Here is a 17,433-nt window from a genome sequence, read left to right as displayed (position 1 = left end):
ATTATAATTCAATGCTAATTCTAGCACCAATACCCCTTTCTAGAGCTCCTTTGCTTTCATTTTGACAGAAGCAAATTTGTGGCCCTCAACAAACTGAATAAGAGAGCAATTAAGAAACAATGCAGCTGGGTGCGGCCTGTAATCCCAGCACTTTGGGAGGCCAAGGCGGGCAGATCATGAGGTCAGGAGTTCAAGACCAGCCTGGCCAATATGGTGAAACCCCGTCTCTACTAAAAAATACAAAAATTAGCCTGCCATCATGGCACCCGCCTGTAGTCCCAGCCCAGGAGGGAGACTGAGGCAGGAGAATCGCTGGAACCCGGGAGGCAGAGGTTTCAGTGAGCCAAGATCACACCACTGCACTCTAGCCTGGGAGACAGAGTAAGACTCCCTCTCAAAAAGAAGAAAAAGAACAGAAAAAGAAACAATGCCAGGCGTAGTGGTGCCGACCTATAGTCCCAGCTACTTGGTAAGGCTGAGGCAGGAGGATCACCTGAGTCCAGGAGTTCAAGTCCAGCCTGGGCAATGCAGCAAGACCTTGTTTCAAAAAAAAAGAAGGAAGAAGAAAGAAGGAAGAAGAATGAAAAGAAATAAAACAACCTAGGATCACACAGTAAAAGGTAAAAGAACCTCAGCAAAACAAGAACTTCACCTACAGACTCTCCCTTTTATTACATCATACAAAATGAAGAATAATCAAACCTACATGGTAGCATGTACTAAGAATGATTAGTCCCCATATGAAACCAAATGCTCACAAAAGCGCAACACAGTGCTGGGAAATAATTTTTTGTCTTTTAAAAAATGTAAGACGGCCAGGCGCGGTGGCTCATGTCTGTAATCCTAGCACTCTGGGGGGCCAAGGCGGGCAGATCACTTGAGGTCAGGAGGTTCGAGGCCAGCCTGACCAACATGGTTGAAACCCCGTTTCTACTAAAAATACAAAAATTAGCCAGGCATGGTGGCAGCACCTGTAGTCCCAGCTACTAGAGAGGCTGAGACAGGAGAATCACTTGAACCTGGGAGGCGGAGGTTGCAGTGAGCCGACATCGTGCCACTGCACTCCAGCCTGGGCGACAGCAAGACTCCATCTCAAAAAAAAAAAAAAAAAAAGTAAGATGAAAAATATAAGATGAAATTCAACCCAGTATGTATAATACTATTTGCAATATTTTAAATGGATGTCCTTTATTCTTAGAAAATACTTAGCTCCTCTAAACTAATTCATTCACTTATTTATTCAGCAAGTATTTAGTGAGCACCTATTGTGTGCCATCCACTATTCTGGAACAGCAGTGAAGACAAAGTATTGTCATGAAGCTGACATTCAAGGAGGAAAGAAAAAGATTAAAATACTCAATAAATATACGTACAAGTGACATAACACCAGATAGAAGCATGCTAAAAAGTAAATAAAGGGAAAGAGGACAAAGAATGACAAAGAGAGCGATGTAAGGACACAGAAAGTGACACGGAAGATCTCTCCGAGGCAGTGACTTGCAACATGGTGTGTTCAACTCAACATAAACTGTTCCAGTACCAATCATCTGCTTCATAAAATAGTTTTCTTCACCTTTTCATACTCCCCTTCATTTTTTCCAGAAAAAGCATACTGTAGTGGTTTTCTATTATTGCTATTATTTTAAAGGGGAAAAAAAATCTCCTACAAGATGTTGCCAGGTCGTCTACAAACAGGTAAAAATTTCAAGCCACATACAGTCTGAAGAAAATGTTAAGAGAGATTTGTCAGTGAGAAGGCTAATGCCAAAATGAAGCAAATAAGAATCTGAAATGGAATTTCAAGAAAATGACTTACCAACTTTTCAACTCTATAGTATGTTTACTTTCTATCGCATATGAAAATAAAGGTAATAGCAAGAGAAAAATGTCTTTTGGGTTTTTGTTTTTTTTTTTGAGGCGGAGTCTCACGCTGTCTCCCAGGCTGAAGTGCAGTGGCGCGATCTCGGCTCATTGCAACCTCTGCCGCCCAGGTTCAAGCAATTCTCCGGACTGAGCCTCCCAAGTAGCTGGGATTACAGGCGACTGCCATGGCACCTGGCTAATTTTTGTAGTTTTAGTAGAGACGGGGTTTCACCATCTTGGCCAGGTTGGTTTTGAACTCCCGACCTCGTGATCCACCCACTTCTGCCTCCCAAAGTGCTGGGATGACAGGCGTGAGCCACCACGCCCGGACTTTTTTTTTTTTTTTTTTTTTTTTTTAATGGAGTTTCGTTCTTGTAGCCCAGGCTGGAGTGCAATGGTGCAATCTCAGCTCTCTGCAACATCCGCCACCTGGGTTCAAGCAATTCTCCTGCCTCAGCCTCCCAAGTAGCTGGGATTACACGTGCCTGCCACTACATCAGGCTAATTTTTGTATTTTTAGTAGAGACAGGGTTTCACCATGTTGGCCAGGCTGGTCTCGAACTCCTGACCTCTGGTGATCCACCCACCTCAGCTTCCCAAAGTGCTGGGATTACAGGCATGAGCACCATGCCTGGCCCGAAAAATTTATTTCAAGAGAGAGTCTACTGTTTTTCATTTAAAGATAGAAAAATTAGGGACGGGCGCGGTGGCTCATGCCTGTAATCCCAGCACTTTGGGAGGCCGAGGCAGGCTGATCACAAAGTCAGGAGTTTGAGACCAGCCTGGCCAATATGGCGAAACCCTGTCTCTACTAAAAATATAAAAAGTAGCTGGGCATGGTGGTGCACTCCTGTAATCCCAGCTTCTCAGGAGGCTGAAGCAGGAGAATTGCTTGAACCCAGGAAGTGGAGGTTGCAGTGAGCCGAGCTCACATCATTGCACTCCAGCCTGGGCAACAAGAGTGAAACTCCGTCTCAAAAAAAAAAAAAAAAAAAAAAAGGCCAGGCACGGTGGCTCACGCCTGTAATCCCAGCACTTTGGGAGGCAGAGGTGGCCGGATCATGAGGTCAGGAGATTGAGACCATCCTGGCTAAAACGGTGAAACCCTGTCTCTACTAAATATACAAAAAAATTAGCCGGGCGTGGTGGCAGGCGCCTGTAGTCCCAGCTACTCGGGAGGCTGAGGCAGGAGAATGGCATGAACCCAGTAGGCAGAGCTTGCAGTGAGCTGAGATCGCGCCACTGCACTCCAGCCTGGGCGACAGAGCGAGACTCCGTCTCAGAAAAAAAAAAAAAAAAATTCCACATCCATGATTTAAAGAAAACCAGCAAACAGTAAAATTTATTTTCTCAGGCTTACACTAGAGCTTACAGAGCTGCAATCCCTTGGAACTGGGGAGGTGCCTTAATACAAAAATTTAAAGGCCAACATATTCACTTCTCTTTCTTCTTCCGATTATTTTGTTCATTCCCCATTACCCTGAATGAAATATCTATGGTCTATTCTTTCAAAATGACTACTCTGGGCAGGAAGCGGTGGCTCACATCAGTAATCCCAGCACTTTGGGAGTCCGAGGCAGGCAGATCACCTGAGGTCAGGACTTTGAGACCAGCCTGACCAACCGTTGTGAAACCTTAACTCTACTAAAAATATAAAAATTATCCAGGCGTGGTGGCTGGCGCCTGTAGTCCCAGCTACTCAGGAAGCTGAGGCACAAGAATCGCTTGAACCCAGGAAGCTGAGGTTGCAGTGAGCGGAGATCATGCCACTGAACTCCAGCCTAGGCAAAAGAGCCAGACTCCGTCTCAAAACCAAATAAAAAGACTACCCTGATCCCATCCAAATCTTTTATCTCCCTGATTATGAAATTCTCTTTCGTCTACACTGTCATCCTGTCTGCCTTCAATGGTTCAAATGTTCTTCTAAGGAACCAGACTGCCATTTATGAATTCCTTTTTAAGGAGGGAGTCATGGTGGCCGAGAAGGATGTCCACATGCCTAAGCACCCAGAGCTGGCAAACAAGAACGTGCCCAACCTTCATGTCACGAAGGCCATGCAGTCTCTCAAGTCTCAAGGCTACGTGAAGGAACACTTTGCCTGGAGACATTTCTACTGGTACCTTACCAATGAGGGTATCCAGTATCTCCGGGATTACCTTCATCTGCCCCCGGAGATTGTACCTGCCACCCTACACCATAGCCGTCCAGAGACCGGCAGGCCTCGGCCTAAAAGTCTGGAGGGTGAGTGACCCGCGAGACTCACGAGAGGGGAAGCTGACAGAGATACCTACAGATGGAGTGCTGTGCCACTTAGTGCCGACAAGAAAGCTGAGGCTGGGGCTGGGTCAGCAGCTGAATTCCAGTTTAGAGACGGATTTGGTCGTGGACGTGGTCAGCCACCTCAGTAAAATTGGAGAGGATTCTTTTGCATTGAATAAACTTACAACCAAAAAAAAAAAAAAAACAGTTCTTCTAAGTAGACTTATAAATCCAAAAAACCTTATTTCTATTTCAAGAGTTTTTTTGTTTTGTTTTGTTTTTTGAGACGAGTCTCGCTCTGTTGCCAGGCTGGAGTGCAGTGGCGTGATCTCGGCTCACTGCAACATCCACCTCCCTGGCTCAAGTGATTCTCTTGCCTCAGCCTCCCAAGTAGCTGGGATTACAGCCATGGGCAACCACACCCAGCTAATTTTTGTATTTTTAGTAGAGATGGGGTTTCACCATGTTGGCCAGGATGGTCTCGATCTCTTGACCTCAATGATCTGCCCGCCTTGGCCTCCCAGAGTATTTCAGGAGTTCTTAATCTTTTTGTGCATGGACCTCACTAGCAGTTTGGTGAAGCCTATGGTCCCTTTCTCAGATTTCTTTTAAATGCATATTTAAATACATGTCATTACAAGGGAAACCAATTATATGGAAATATTAGCAAAACAACAAACTAATATGGTAATAATATATGTACAGCCTTATTATTACATTAAATAACAATGTCTAACGGCGGGTCTAGTAACACCAGAAATTCCAAGAAGTGATAACCATAAGTGACATTCTGAGCTATCTGCAACTGTAAACAGGATACAAAAATATCCGTAATTTTTATTGATGACAAAGTCATAGGAGTTGCTAATGCTACTCTGGCTTGTTGTCCACATTCGTAACTGAAAGAAACAATAAGTTTCAGTTAGCAGTCAATAAAAATAATGATGTCATTTTATCCTTCTTCTAGTGAAAGGATCCTTCTAATTCTATCCATCAATGAACTCCAGTTTAAAACCCCTCTCTAGTTCAAAGTCCTGCTCAGAACTGATTTTCGTCATAAATTTAAAAATAAAAACACTGATTCCTCCTTTGACCTAGTTCTCATCTGAACCTATCACTATGTCTCCCTGTTTTTATGCACATTTATACACAGAACCCTGTGTGTACTTCTGTGGTTTGCCTAGCCAGCACTCATTACAATTTTGCCAGTCAACAAAAGGTGAAGTTGAAAGAAAAGGGATGGAAACAACCAACAGCTCCCTCACTTCCAGACCTCCCACAGCAAGTGGAAAGATGCCAAGTATAGTGAGTGTCTGTGTTAGGTGGGCTGCCCCCAGACCCGTGTGTCCAGCTTGTCAAGCTTCCCCGCAGCACGACATCTTTATCAGCGACACTCAGAAGACATTCCATTTCGTTCTCGCCTCCTATACTCAGTTCTCTACCTGCCGGGCCTCTAGTTTCTGGCCCCCACCCGAGGCCGCCCCGCGGTCCTCCTGTCCCTTCCCATCCCATCCCCCACGCGTCTCTCTCTCTTCTCAGTCTCAGGCCGCCCTGGCTCCTGCGCGCCGCCACATCTCTCCCCTGGGCCTAACCCAGTGTCCCCCGACCCCCACCTCGCCCGACACTGACGGAAAGAGCCCAGGACCCCGAGGTCAGTTGGACCTGACGGCCGGGCAGTCAGAGACAGGCTGCGGCCCTAGGCCGGAGCAACCCGGCCGCGAGGCAGGGAGCCGCGCACCGCGCGCGGGCTATATCGGGACGCGTACTCACCAAGGGGCTCATGCGGAGGAGGACACGGAGGACTCTGTCGGACCGCCACTCGGCCTCGGAGCCGTCGCCCTCGCCGGTGACTGTCCCCGCCGCCGCTGCCGCCACCTTCGCCACTCGCCTGTTGGCTTCCCTGCGTCCTGCAGCGGCGCTGCCGCCACGCCAGCGCGCGTGCGCGGCGCCGCGGGGGCCCCTGGGAGCTGTAGTTCCGCCCGGGCGGCTAGGGGCTCCCACTTCCGCCTTAGGCAGCCCTAGGTCAGCTGCCCCCTGAGGCGGTCGTGGTTGTCCGGTTCCGGAATCGTCTTCCGGAAGGTTGTTCACCAGGCCTGGGCCCTGGTTTCCGCCTGCAGTAATGCTGGACGTGAAGAATCCGACAGAGCAAGTATGTGTAAAGCAAAAATGTACAGCGTTTTATGCTTTCTGTGACAACGCTCAGTTGCCCAGGACACATTATTCGCATGAATGACTCTCTCTCTCTCTTCTCTGTTTCTCTCTCACACATACGCACACACCACTTACAAACCTCCCTTTTTTTTTTTATTTTCGAGACGGAGTCTCGCTCTGTCGTCCAGGCTGGAGTGCAGTGGCGCAATCTCGGCTCACTGCAAGCTCCGCCTCCCGGGTTCACGCCATTCTCCCGCCTCAGCCTCCCAAGCAGCTGGAACTACAAGCGCCCGCCACCACGCCCGGCTAATTTTTTGATTTTTAGTAGAAACTGGATTTCACCGTATTAGCCAGGATGGTCTCGATCTCCTGACCTCGTGATCCGCCCACCTCGGCCTCCCGAAGTGCTGGGATTACAGGCATGAGCCACCGCGCCCGACCCCTCCCTTCCGTTTTGTTCAAAGTGCCATTAATTGGTTTGGATGGTATCTGGATTTTCAGTGTAAAACCTGCTTTCCCACTTCTCAGTTTCTAAAATCTTGCTTGTCATAAACTTCACCATGCAGTTATTTTGGGTAAGTCAATAGATGAACTGTCTGATAATTTTTGTAACAGCATAACTCATACATTCAGAGGTAAAGTTAGCTGAGTTGAACAGTCTAGAAACCTTAGAATTGGAAGATACCTGCTTAAAGGTCACTAGTACAACTGCCGCACAGGCAGGAATTCCCTCTTGTACATTCAGCCAGATGGTCATCTTCCTGTTCAACAGTTCAAATTTCAGGGAGCTCACTCCCTCAAGTAATGCAGCCTGCTCCACTGTTGGACAGCTCTAAATGTTAGAAAGTTCTGCCTCCTGCTGAGCTGAAATCTGTTTCCCTTTATTTCCTTCCATTGCTGGTAGTTATGCTGCCTGGAGCAATACAGAATGTCTTCCACTTGACAGATCTTCAAAAAATTGAAAACAATGATTATATCCTCCAATACTGGGAGTCTCCAGGCAAAAAAAGGAAAAAAGTAATAATCATTTCCCCAGCTATTTCAAATGTCAATCAACTCCCAAACTGCTTTCCATCTACTCACCTCTCTTGATGTCACCTTTAGGGGCATGGTGGCATATGCCTATAATCCCAGCACTTTGCGAGGCCAAGGCAGGAGGATTGCTTGAGCCCAGAAGTTCAAGACCAGCCTGAGCAACATAGTGAAACCCCATGTCTACAAAAAATACAAAAATTATCCAGGCATGGTGGCGTGCACCTGTAGTCCCAGCTACTAGGGAGGCTGAAGTGGGAGGATCACCAAGCCCAAAAAGGTCAAGGCTGCAGTGAGCTGTGATCATGCCACTGAACTCCAGCCTGGGCAGCAGAGTGAAACCTGTCTCAAAACAAAACAGCAACAACAACATTGACAGAATTGCTTCATATTTATTGCCTTGTTTTATGACTACATAGGTAGTAATAGAACCACCTATGGTAGGCTGGTCAGATGTTATTGCTATCGTGTTGCCATTCAACTCATTCAGGAATTCAATCAGCTCTGTTACAAGACATTACTCAATGCACCTCTGGCATGAAATAAGCAAGAGGAGGCTGGGCGCAGTGGCTCATGCCTGTAGTCCCAGCACTTTGGGAGGCCGAGGTGGGCGGATCACGAGGTCAGGAGATCGAGACCATCCTGGCTAACACGGTGAAACCCTGTCTCTACTAAAAATACAAAAAATTAGCTGGGCGTGGTGGCGGGCGCCTGTAGTCCTAGCTACATAAGAGGCTGAGGCAGGGGAATGGCGTGAACCCGGGAGGCGGAGCTTGCAGTGAGTGGAGATTGCGCCACTGCACTCCAGCCTGGGCGACAGAGCGAGACTCCGCCTCAAAAAAAAAAGAAAAGAAATAAGCAAGAGGATACAATTTACAATCTAGGGTGGGATGAAACTTCCACAGATTAAGGATCATCCTAATAAGCCAAGGTACAAAGCATTCTGAGATTCCCAGAGAGAATGGCCTTTTCAAGTCGAGGGGTCATGACCTTATGGGAGAGGTGACACTTAGGAGTTACTGGGTGGCTGGATTTCAAGACAAGAGATGGCATTCGTGGACTGCTAAGGAAGAACTCAGCCTTAGCAAAATGAATGCATTCACAGTGGGCTCTGGAACACTGCGTCTGGGTAGGCTGGAGTACCCAGGCCAGGGGGGAAGGGAAGGAGAGGCCCCAAAAGTTGCAAAAGAATCTTCAGGGAAGCTGCATTGCATGTGAGAAGTAAAAAAGGAACTAGAATGGTCAGTTAATCTTCTGAGCCCTGTTCTGTCACCTACAAATGAAGAACTTGAACTAACAAGCAGTTTTCTTTTTTTTTTTCCAGTCAGCACACTCAAGGAATTCAAATCTCCTGCTAGAACTATGGATCACTACAACAGTGATTCTTGGGAAGTATGGAATAGGTATTATTTTCATCTCTTTTACACATGGGAAAGTAAACTCAAGAGGTGAAAATTTGCTCAAAATCAATAAGTAGTACTCCCTGAGGGCAGATCACTGTCTCCCTAGAATCTGGCATACTGCTTAGAATGTAATAAATGTTTGTTTTTTGTTTTTTAAATGAATGGATGAATACACAGTAAACTCTGTCCAAAGCCCCTTTCTTTCCACTACACAACTCAGTCTTCCCTGACATAGAAGGATATGAAGTTACTTGTTCATAGTCACAAAATTCATAGTGGACCTTGTGTAGAGTTTAGTTCTTCAGCCTCCCAACTCCATACTCTATTAAACTACTCTGCCTCAGAATCGCAAAACATTTTTTTAATGTTCTTTTTCCTTCTATGTGTGCACAGCCAGTCTTAGAAGTAAGCCAAGAAAGCAGATGCTATGGCCAAGTGATTTAAGGGGCCTCTGGTAAGTATTTCTGGACAAAAAAAACACTTTATCCCCAGGTCCCTCAAAGGCCCCCAAACTTCATCACTTATATTGAATCACAAATGTTAACTTGAGGTGAAAATTTCAACCAACACATAGTCCCTGAGGGCGCAGACTCCATCTTATTCACCACTGGGCATACTGCCTAGAATGTAATAATTTGTTGACATTTTTGTTTTAGAAATAGGTCTTACTATGTTGCCCAGGCTAGAATGCAGTAACTATTCACAGGTGCCATCGTGAGGGCTCAAGGGATCCTCATGCCTCAGATTCCTGAGTAGCTGGGACCACAGGCTTGCACCGCTGCGCTGGGCTCACTTGTTTGTTTTTTGTTTTGTTTTGTTTTGTTTGAGATGGAGTCTCACTCTGTTGCCCAAGCTGGAGTGCAGTGGCATGATCTCGACTCACTGCAACCTCCACCTCCTGGGATCAAGCAGTTCTCATGCCTAATTCTCAGCTGGGATTACAGGTACACGCCACCACGCCTGGCTAATTTTTCTTTTTCTTTTTCTTTTTTGAGACAGAGTTTCGCTCTTGTTGCCCAGGCTGGAGTACAATGGCACAATCTCGGCTTACCACAACCTCCGCCTCCCAGGTTCAAGCAATTCTCCTGCCACAGCCTCCTGAATAGCTGGGATTACAGGCATGTGCCACCACGCGCGGCTTTTTTTTTTTTTTTTGAGACAGAGTCTCTGTCGTCCAGGCTGGAGTGCAGTGGTGTGAGCTCAGCTCACTGCATCCTCTGCCTCTCGGGTTCAAGCGATTCTCATGCCTCAGCCTCCTGAACAGCTGGGATTACAGGTTCGGGCCACCATGCCTGGCTAATTTTTTTTTTTTTTTTAGATGGAGTTTCACTCTTGTTGCCCAGGCTGGAGTGCCGTGGCACGATATCAGCTCACCATAACCTCCGCCTCCCAGGTTCAAGTGATTCTCCTGCCTCAGCCTCCGGAGTAGCTGGGACTACAGGTGCATGCCACCGTCCCCGGCTAATTTTTGTATTTTTAGTATAGACGGGGTTTCACTATGTTGGCCAGGCTGCTCTTGAACTCCTGACCTCGTGATCCGCCCGCCTCGGCCTCCCAAAGTGCTGGGATTACAGGTGTGAGCCACCGTCCCAGCAAATTTTGTATTTTTAGTAGAGACGGGGTTTCTCCATGTTGGTCAGGCTGGTCTCGAACTCCCAGCCTCAGGTGATCTGCCCGCCTCAGCCTCCCAAAGTGCTGGGATTACAGGCGTAAGCCACTGAGCCTGGCCCGCTTGTTTGTTTTTTAATGAATGATTGGAGTGCAGAGTCTCAGAGATCAGCTTGTCCAACACCCCCTCTTTTGAATTTCGAGGCTGTTTCTCACTAGCTCCTAATTAAAATGTATGTACCCTTGGGAAATGTAACTTTTTTTTTTTTTGAGTCAGAGTTTTGCTCTTGTCCCCCAGGGTGAATTGCAATGGCAGGATCTCAGCTCACTCCAACCTCCACCTCCCGAGTTCAAGCGATTCTCCTGCCTCAGCCTCCCAAGTAGCTGGGATTACAGGCATGCGCCACCACACCCGGCTAATTTTGTATATTTAGTAGAGACAGGGTTTTTCCGTGTTGGTCAGGCTGGTCTCAAACTCCCAACCTCAGGTAATTCGCCGGGCGGCCTCCCAAAGTGCTGGGATTACAGGCGTGAGCCATCCATCAAAGCTGAAAAGTAACATTGTTTAAGTTATAATACATCTACACTTAGGAAAGAAATATGAGAGTTAAGTGAGACCAAACCATACCAGAAAAAAAAACAGGCCATAAGAAATAAAGATTACAAAGAGAAAGAGGAAGACGAAAGGGAAGAAACAAGGACTTCACCTATGGCATGATTTTATTTCAGCAGTCCCTAACCTTTTTGGCACCAGGGACTGGTTTTGTGGAAGACAGTTTTTCCAGGAAATGGTGGTAGGGGGTGGAGGAGGTCGGGGGGATGGTTTCGGGATGAAATTGTTACACCTCAGATAATTAGGCATTAGATTCCCATAAGGAGTGGACAACCTAGATCCCTTGCATACACAGTTCACAATAGGGTTCGCACTCCTATGATAATCTAACGCCACTGCTGATGTGACAGGAGGCAGAGCTCAGGCGGTAATGCTTTCTTACCCACCACTCACTTCATCCTGTGCTGCTCCTTTCCTAACAAGCCACAGACCGGTACCAGTTCACGGCCCTGGGGTTGGAGACCCTGATTTATTTGGCACACAGTTTGGAAAAGAAAATGCTGTGAAATAGTAGTACACGCTTGACTGGGGAAAGATTAGGGTCACATCTGGAAGAGTCAAGCAAATTATAAACTAGGCAGTAAGTAAATACAGCAATAACATGAATAAAAATCATAATTTTACCATTAAAAAACTCTAAAATAATTTTCATTGTTTATTTACTTTTTGAGACAGGATCTCGCTCTTTCACCTAGGCTAAAGCTCAGTGACACCATCACTGCTTACTGCAGCCTCAACCTCCCTGGCTCAAGCCATCCTCCCACTTCAGCCTCCAGAGTACCTGGAACTTGACACATGCGAAGTCCCTTCACCATGCCTGGCTAATTTTTTTATTTTTTATACAGAGAAGATCTCACTATGTTGCCCAGGCTGGTCTCAAACTCCTGGACTCAAGTAATCTTCCTGCCTCGTCCTCCTAAAATGCTGGGATTACAGGCAGGAACCACCACACCTAGCTTTTTTTTTTTTTTTTTTTTTTAATTCTGAGACAGGGTCTGTCTCTGTCACCCAGGCTAGAGTGCAGTGATGTAATCACAGCCCACTGCAGCCTCTACTTTCTGGGCAGGGCTCAAGCAATCCTCCCGAGTACCTGGGACCATATGCGTGCACCACCATGCCTGGCTAATTTTTTAATTTTTTCTAGAGATGAGGTTTTGCTGTGTTTCCCAGGTTAGAGCTCTAGGAATCCTGTAAGCAAAAAAGTCCAGTAAGACCCAGGTGGTAGAAAGTATTCCTTAAAAAAATACTTTTTACTTTGGAGCAATTCATTTGTTCCTGTCATAGCCATAGTCCATGTTCTGGGTCATTGGTGGTCCTACACTGGCCCCCACTGGCAGGCTCAGAAATAATAATACTGAGATTCATGAAGCTGATGGAGCTTATGATTTAGGGGCCCTCACTTGCCTGGAGACTCTTCAAAGATCCTAGCAATGTATTCACAGTCATATGGCTTTGCAACATTTAGCAAGGAGTTAAATTATCAGCTGGCCGAGTGCACTGGTTCTCACCTGTAATCCCAGCTATTCAAGATGCTGACTCAGGAGAATTGCTTGAGCCCAGGAGCTTGAGGCTACAGTGAGCTATGATGGCACCACGGCACTCCATCCTGGGCAAAAGAACAAGACTTAGTCTCTAAAAAAATTTCTAAATAAAAAAATTTAAAAAAAAAACTGAGAAAACTGAACATGAGGAAAGTGGCTCCTATAGAACAGGCTTATGAATCCTGCAACTCAAACACTTCTGCCAAATGAAGTCTACTGTAATCCTTATTTTTCTACAAGTACCAGGGACATCCAAACTGATAGGAGGTGTAATTCTTTGTTGTTTTTTGTTTTTTAGAGGGAGGGTCTCACTGTGTCACCCAGGCTGGAGTGCAGTGGCACAATCATAGCTAACTACAACCTCAAACTCCTGGGCTCCAGCGATCCTCCTGCCTCATGCTCTCAAGTAGCTGGAACTAGAGGCACTCTCCATACACGTGGCTAATTTTTTAACTTTGTAGAGACAGGGTGTTGCTATGTTGCTCAGGCTGGTCTTGAACTCCTGGGCTCCAGCAATACTCATGGCTCAGACTCCAAACTGCTGGGATTACAGGCATGAACCACCATGTCTGGCCCAGGAGCTGTAATGTTAATGCAACATAAAAGTGATATATTACAGCTGGTGCGGCAGCTCATGCCTGTAATCCCAGCACTTTGGGAGGCCGAGGCAGGCGGATCACGAGGTCAGGAGATCGAGACCATCCTGGCTAACACAGTGAAACCCCGTCTCTACTAAAAATACAAAAAATTAGCTGGGTGCAGTGGCGGGCGCCTGTAGTCCCAGCTACTCGGGAGGCTGAGGCGGGAGAATGGAGTGAACCCGGGAGGCGGAGTTTGCAATGAGCCGAGATCATGCCACTGAACTCCAGCCTGGGCGATAGAGCGAGACTCCGTCTCAAAAAAAAAAAAAAAAAAAAAAAAAGTGGTATATTACTTGTATTTGAATTTAACCCATCGTTCATTATAACATATGAAATATCTTACCTTGGCCGGGTACAGTGGCTCACGCCTGTAATCCCAGCAATTTGGGAGGCCAAGGCAGACAGATCACTTGAGGTCAGGAGTTCAAGGACAGCCTGGCCAACATGGTGAAACCCTGCCTCTACTAAAAATACAAAAATTAGCCAGGCATGGTGGTGGGCACCTGTAATCCCAGCTACTCAGGAGGCTGAGGCAGGAGAATCGCTTGAACCTGGGAGATGGAGACTGCAGTGAGCCGAGATGGTGCCACTGCACTCCAGCCTGGGTGAAAGAGAGAGACTCTGTCTCAAAAAAAAAAAAAAAGGAAAGGAAAAAAAAGTCTTACCTTAATGCAATTATATATCTTTCACTGACAATCTTTTTTGTTTTCTTGCATTACTTTTACTTTTCTTTTTAAAGATCTTCAAGCTTGATAAGGTCCTAATAGATAAACAGGTGTTTAAATAGAAAGAAGACATAGATGAAAAAACTAACAATTTACTTTTTTTTTTTTTTTTTAAGGCTAGTGAAGTGAAGCAGTGGAGTGGACATAATTTACTTTTTGAAAAACATAAAAATCAGCAATTTTTTCCTCCATCCCCTCCTATCCAAAAATCAGCAATTTTAATGGTTCCTGAATATTTTATCATACTGATGTACTGATGTATCCTTCTTTTCTATTTATTTATTTATTTATTTTTGGTTTAAACAGAGTCTGTTTCTGTTGCCCAAGCTGGAGTACGATGGAGTGATCTTGGCTCACTGCAACCTCTGCCTCCCAGGTTAAAGTGATTCTCCTGCCTCAGCCCCCGAGTACCTGGGATTTCAGGCACGCACCACCACGCCTGGCCAATTTTTGTAGTTTTAGTAGAGACAGGGTTTCACCATATTGGCCACACTAGTATTGAACTCCTGACCTCAAGTGATCTGCCTGCCTCGGCCTCCCAAAGTGACAGCATTACAGGCACTCTGCGCCCAGCCATACTGCGCCCAGCCATACTGAAGTATCCTAATTTTTCACTTCAAAATGGAAATTTTTTATTTCTGATAACAAAACTCCATCTCTACTAAAAATACAAAAAAATCAGCCAGATGTGGTGGTGCATGCCTGTAATTCCAACTACTTGGGAGGCTGAGGCAGGAGAATCGCTTGAACCCAGGAGGCTGAGCTTGTGGTGAGCCGAGATCGTGCCATTGCAGTCCAGCCTGGGCAACAAGAGTGAAACTCCGTCTCAAAAAAAAAAAAAGAAAGAAAAAATAATAAAGCAGATTACTCAAAAGTATGATAGTACTATACCATTTATTATTTATTTATTTTTCTGAGACAGGGTTTTCGTCTTCCACCCAGGCTGAAGTACAGTGATGTGATCGTAGCTCATTGCAGCCTCAAATTCCTGAGCTCAACTGATACTCCCGCCTCAGTCTACTACCTGGGACTACTGGTGTGCACCACCGTGCTTGGTTAATTCTATTATTATTATTATTTTATTTTTATATTTTTGTAGAGATGGAGTCTCGCTATTTGCCCAGGCTGCTCTCAAACTCCTGGCCCCAAGTGATCCTCACGCCTTGGCATCATAAAGCACTGGGAACACACCTTGCCCAGCCTACAATATTTTTTTCTTTTTTTTTGAGACGGAGTCTCGTTCTGTTGCCCAGGCTGGAGTGCAGTGACAAGATCTTGGCTCACGGCAAGATCTTGGCTCACTCCAACCTCCACCTCCTGGGTTCAAGTGATTCTTCTGCCTCAGCCTCCTGAATAGCTGGAACTACAGGTGCCTGCCACCATGCCTGGCTAATACTTTGTATTTTTAGTAGAGATAGGGGTTTCACCGTGTTAGCCAGGGTGGTCTTGATCTCCTGACCTCGTGATCTGCCCGCCTCGGCCTCCCAAAGTGCTGGGATTACAGGCGTGAGCCACCGCGCCAGGCCCTGCTATTTTTTTTTTTTTAACTTAACAATATGTAACAGGTTTGGTTTGTGAACTTGATAGAGTGATTCTAAAACTTATATGGAAATACAAAGTGCCAAGAATAGTCAGAAACATTCCTAAAGAAGAAGAGCAATGTGGAAGGACTTGTTCTAAACGATATCAGGACATCATAAAGCACTCTGAGTATACAGATTTAAACAATAAGTAAATAAATAAATAAATACATCAGAAAGCTACAGTAAGACAAGGTTTGGCTAGGCATGGTCCTGATTACAAAGTCCTGTAATCCCAGCACTTTGGGGGGCCAATGTGGGCAGATCACATGAGGTCAGGAGTTCGAGACCAGCCTGACCAACATGGTGAAACCTCATCTCTAACAAAAATACAAAAAAATTAGCCGGGTGTAGTGGCACACACCTGTAGTCCCAGCTACTCGGGAGGCTGAGGCAGGAGAACCGCTTGAACCTGGGAGGCAGGGGTTGCAGTGAGCTGAGATTGTGCCATTGCACTCCAGCCTGGGCGACACGGCGAGACTCTGTCTCAAATAAAAAAAAAAAAGAATTAATATCTTTTTTTTCTTTTTTTGAGAAAACTACTTGGGAAACTGAGGCAGGAGATCACTTGAACCCAGGAGGAGAAGGCTGCAGTAAGCTGAGATTACACCACTGCACTCTGACCCTGTCTCAAAAAATAAATAAATAAATAAATAAAAATAAAAAATAAGGCCGGGCCCAGTGGCTCACACCTGTAATCCCAGCACTTTGGGAGGCCAAGGCAGGTGGATGGCGAGGTCAGGATATTGAGACCATCCTGGCCAACATGGTGAAACCCCGTCTCTACTAAAAATACAAAAATTACCTGGGTGTGGTGGCACGTGCCTATAATCCCAGCTGGCTAAGGCACGAAAATTGCTTGAACCCAGGAGACAGAGGTTGCAGTGAGCCGAGATCATGCCACTGCACTCCAGTCTGGTGACAGAGCAAGACTCCATCTCAAAAAAAAAAAAAAATTAAAACATCCAGTGTGGCTAGGCACAGTGGCTCATGCCTGTTACCCTAACACTTTGGGAGGCTGAGGTGGCTAGATCACTTGAGGTCAGGAGTTCAAAACCAGCCTGGCCAACATGGTGAAACCAACCCCGTCTCTACTAAAAATACAAAAAAAAAAAAAAAATAGCCGGGCGTGGTGGCGGGTGCCTGTAATACCAGCTACTCGGGAGGCTGAGGCAGGAGAATCACTTGAACCCAGGAGACAGAGATTGCATTGAGCTGAGGTCATACCACTGCACTCCAGCCTGGGCAACAGAGCGAGATTCCGTCTCAAAAATATATACAATAAAATTTAAAAAAAATAAATAAAACATCCAGCACATCATACATAAAGGGTAGCTACTCTTTACATATCAACAAAAGGCAGCTCCAGCTGGACACAGTGGCGCACACCTGTAATCCCAGCCTTTTGAAAGGCCTAGGTGGGTGGATCGCTTGAGGTCAGGAGTTCAAGACCAGCCTGGCCAACACAATGAGACCCCCATCTCTACTAAAAATACAAAAATTAGTCGGGCTTGGTGGTGCATACTTGTAATCTCAGCTACATAGGAGGCTGAGGCAGGAGAATTGCTTGAACCCAGGAGGCAGAGGTTGCAGTGAGCCGAGATAGCGCCATTGCACTCCAGCCTGGGCGACAGAGCAAAACTCCATCTCAAAAAAAAAAAAAAAGGCAGCTCCACAGGTACTGATTTGTGACAATCTCCAAGAAATACAGTTAACTGAATAAAGACACAGAACCATATATGCACTGTGCTTCAGTGCTCCATCACTTGTTTTAAAACATGGATATGCCCGGGCGCGTGGGCTCACCTGTAATCCCAGCACTTTGGGAGGCCAAGGCAGGTGGATCATCTGAGGTCAGGAGTTCAAGACCAGCCTGGCCAACATGGTGAAACCCCATCTCTACTAAAAATACAAAATTAGCTGTGTGTGGTGGTGCATGCTTGTTATCCCAGCTACTCAGGAGGCTGAGGCAGGAGAATCACTCAAACTCAGGAGGTGGAGGTTGCAATGAGCCAA

The 17,433-nt window shown here is 46.1% G+C and overlaps 1 protein-coding gene, 1 long non-coding RNA gene and 1 pseudogene across 17 annotated transcripts in view; 2 read left to right on the top strand and 1 right to left on the bottom strand.

The window, feature by feature from the left end:
- GAPVD1 (GTPase activating protein and VPS9 domains 1) overlaps nt 1–6,073 on the bottom strand; it is a 109,828-nt gene extending 103,755 nt beyond the window's left edge. For 3 of the 14 annotated variants that reach the window (XM_024252248.3, XM_024252252.3, XM_002820213.6), the window contains exon 1: nt 5,894–6,073. The gene's annotated coding sequence lies outside the window, so the exon portion shown is untranslated. The remainder of the gene's footprint in view (nt 1–5,893) is intronic. The other 11 variants (XM_054520621.2, XM_024252251.3, XM_063714438.1 and 8 more) reach the window with 6 other exon arrangements.
- LOC100456508 (small ribosomal subunit protein eS10-like) lies at nt 3,727–4,320 on the top strand (annotated as a pseudogene).
- Nucleotides 6,074–6,135: 62 nt separating the features above from the next.
- LOC112134977 (uncharacterized) lies at nt 6,136–16,556 on the top strand. Of its 3 annotated transcripts, XR_008510001.2 has the most exons (4): nt 6,136–6,272; nt 8,631–8,709; nt 9,103–9,163; nt 9,709–16,556. It is a non-coding gene; the product is annotated as an uncharacterized LOC112134977 (long non-coding RNA). The 3 variants fall into 3 exon arrangements; XR_008510000.2 differs by having other exon boundaries at nt 9,103–16,556; XR_008509999.2 differs by having other exon boundaries at nt 8,631–16,556.
- Nucleotides 16,557–17,433: the final 877 nt, after the last annotated feature.

The sequence above is a fragment of the Pongo abelii genome, chromosome 13 (genome assembly GCF_028885655.2).
Source record: "Pongo abelii isolate AG06213 chromosome 13, NHGRI_mPonAbe1-v2.0_pri, whole genome shotgun sequence".
Classification (NCBI taxonomy): domain Eukaryota; kingdom Metazoa; phylum Chordata; class Mammalia; order Primates; family Hominidae; genus Pongo; species Pongo abelii.
The sequence above is the reverse complement of the archived record's forward strand: the minus strand, read 5'-3'. Positions and strand labels throughout refer to the sequence as shown.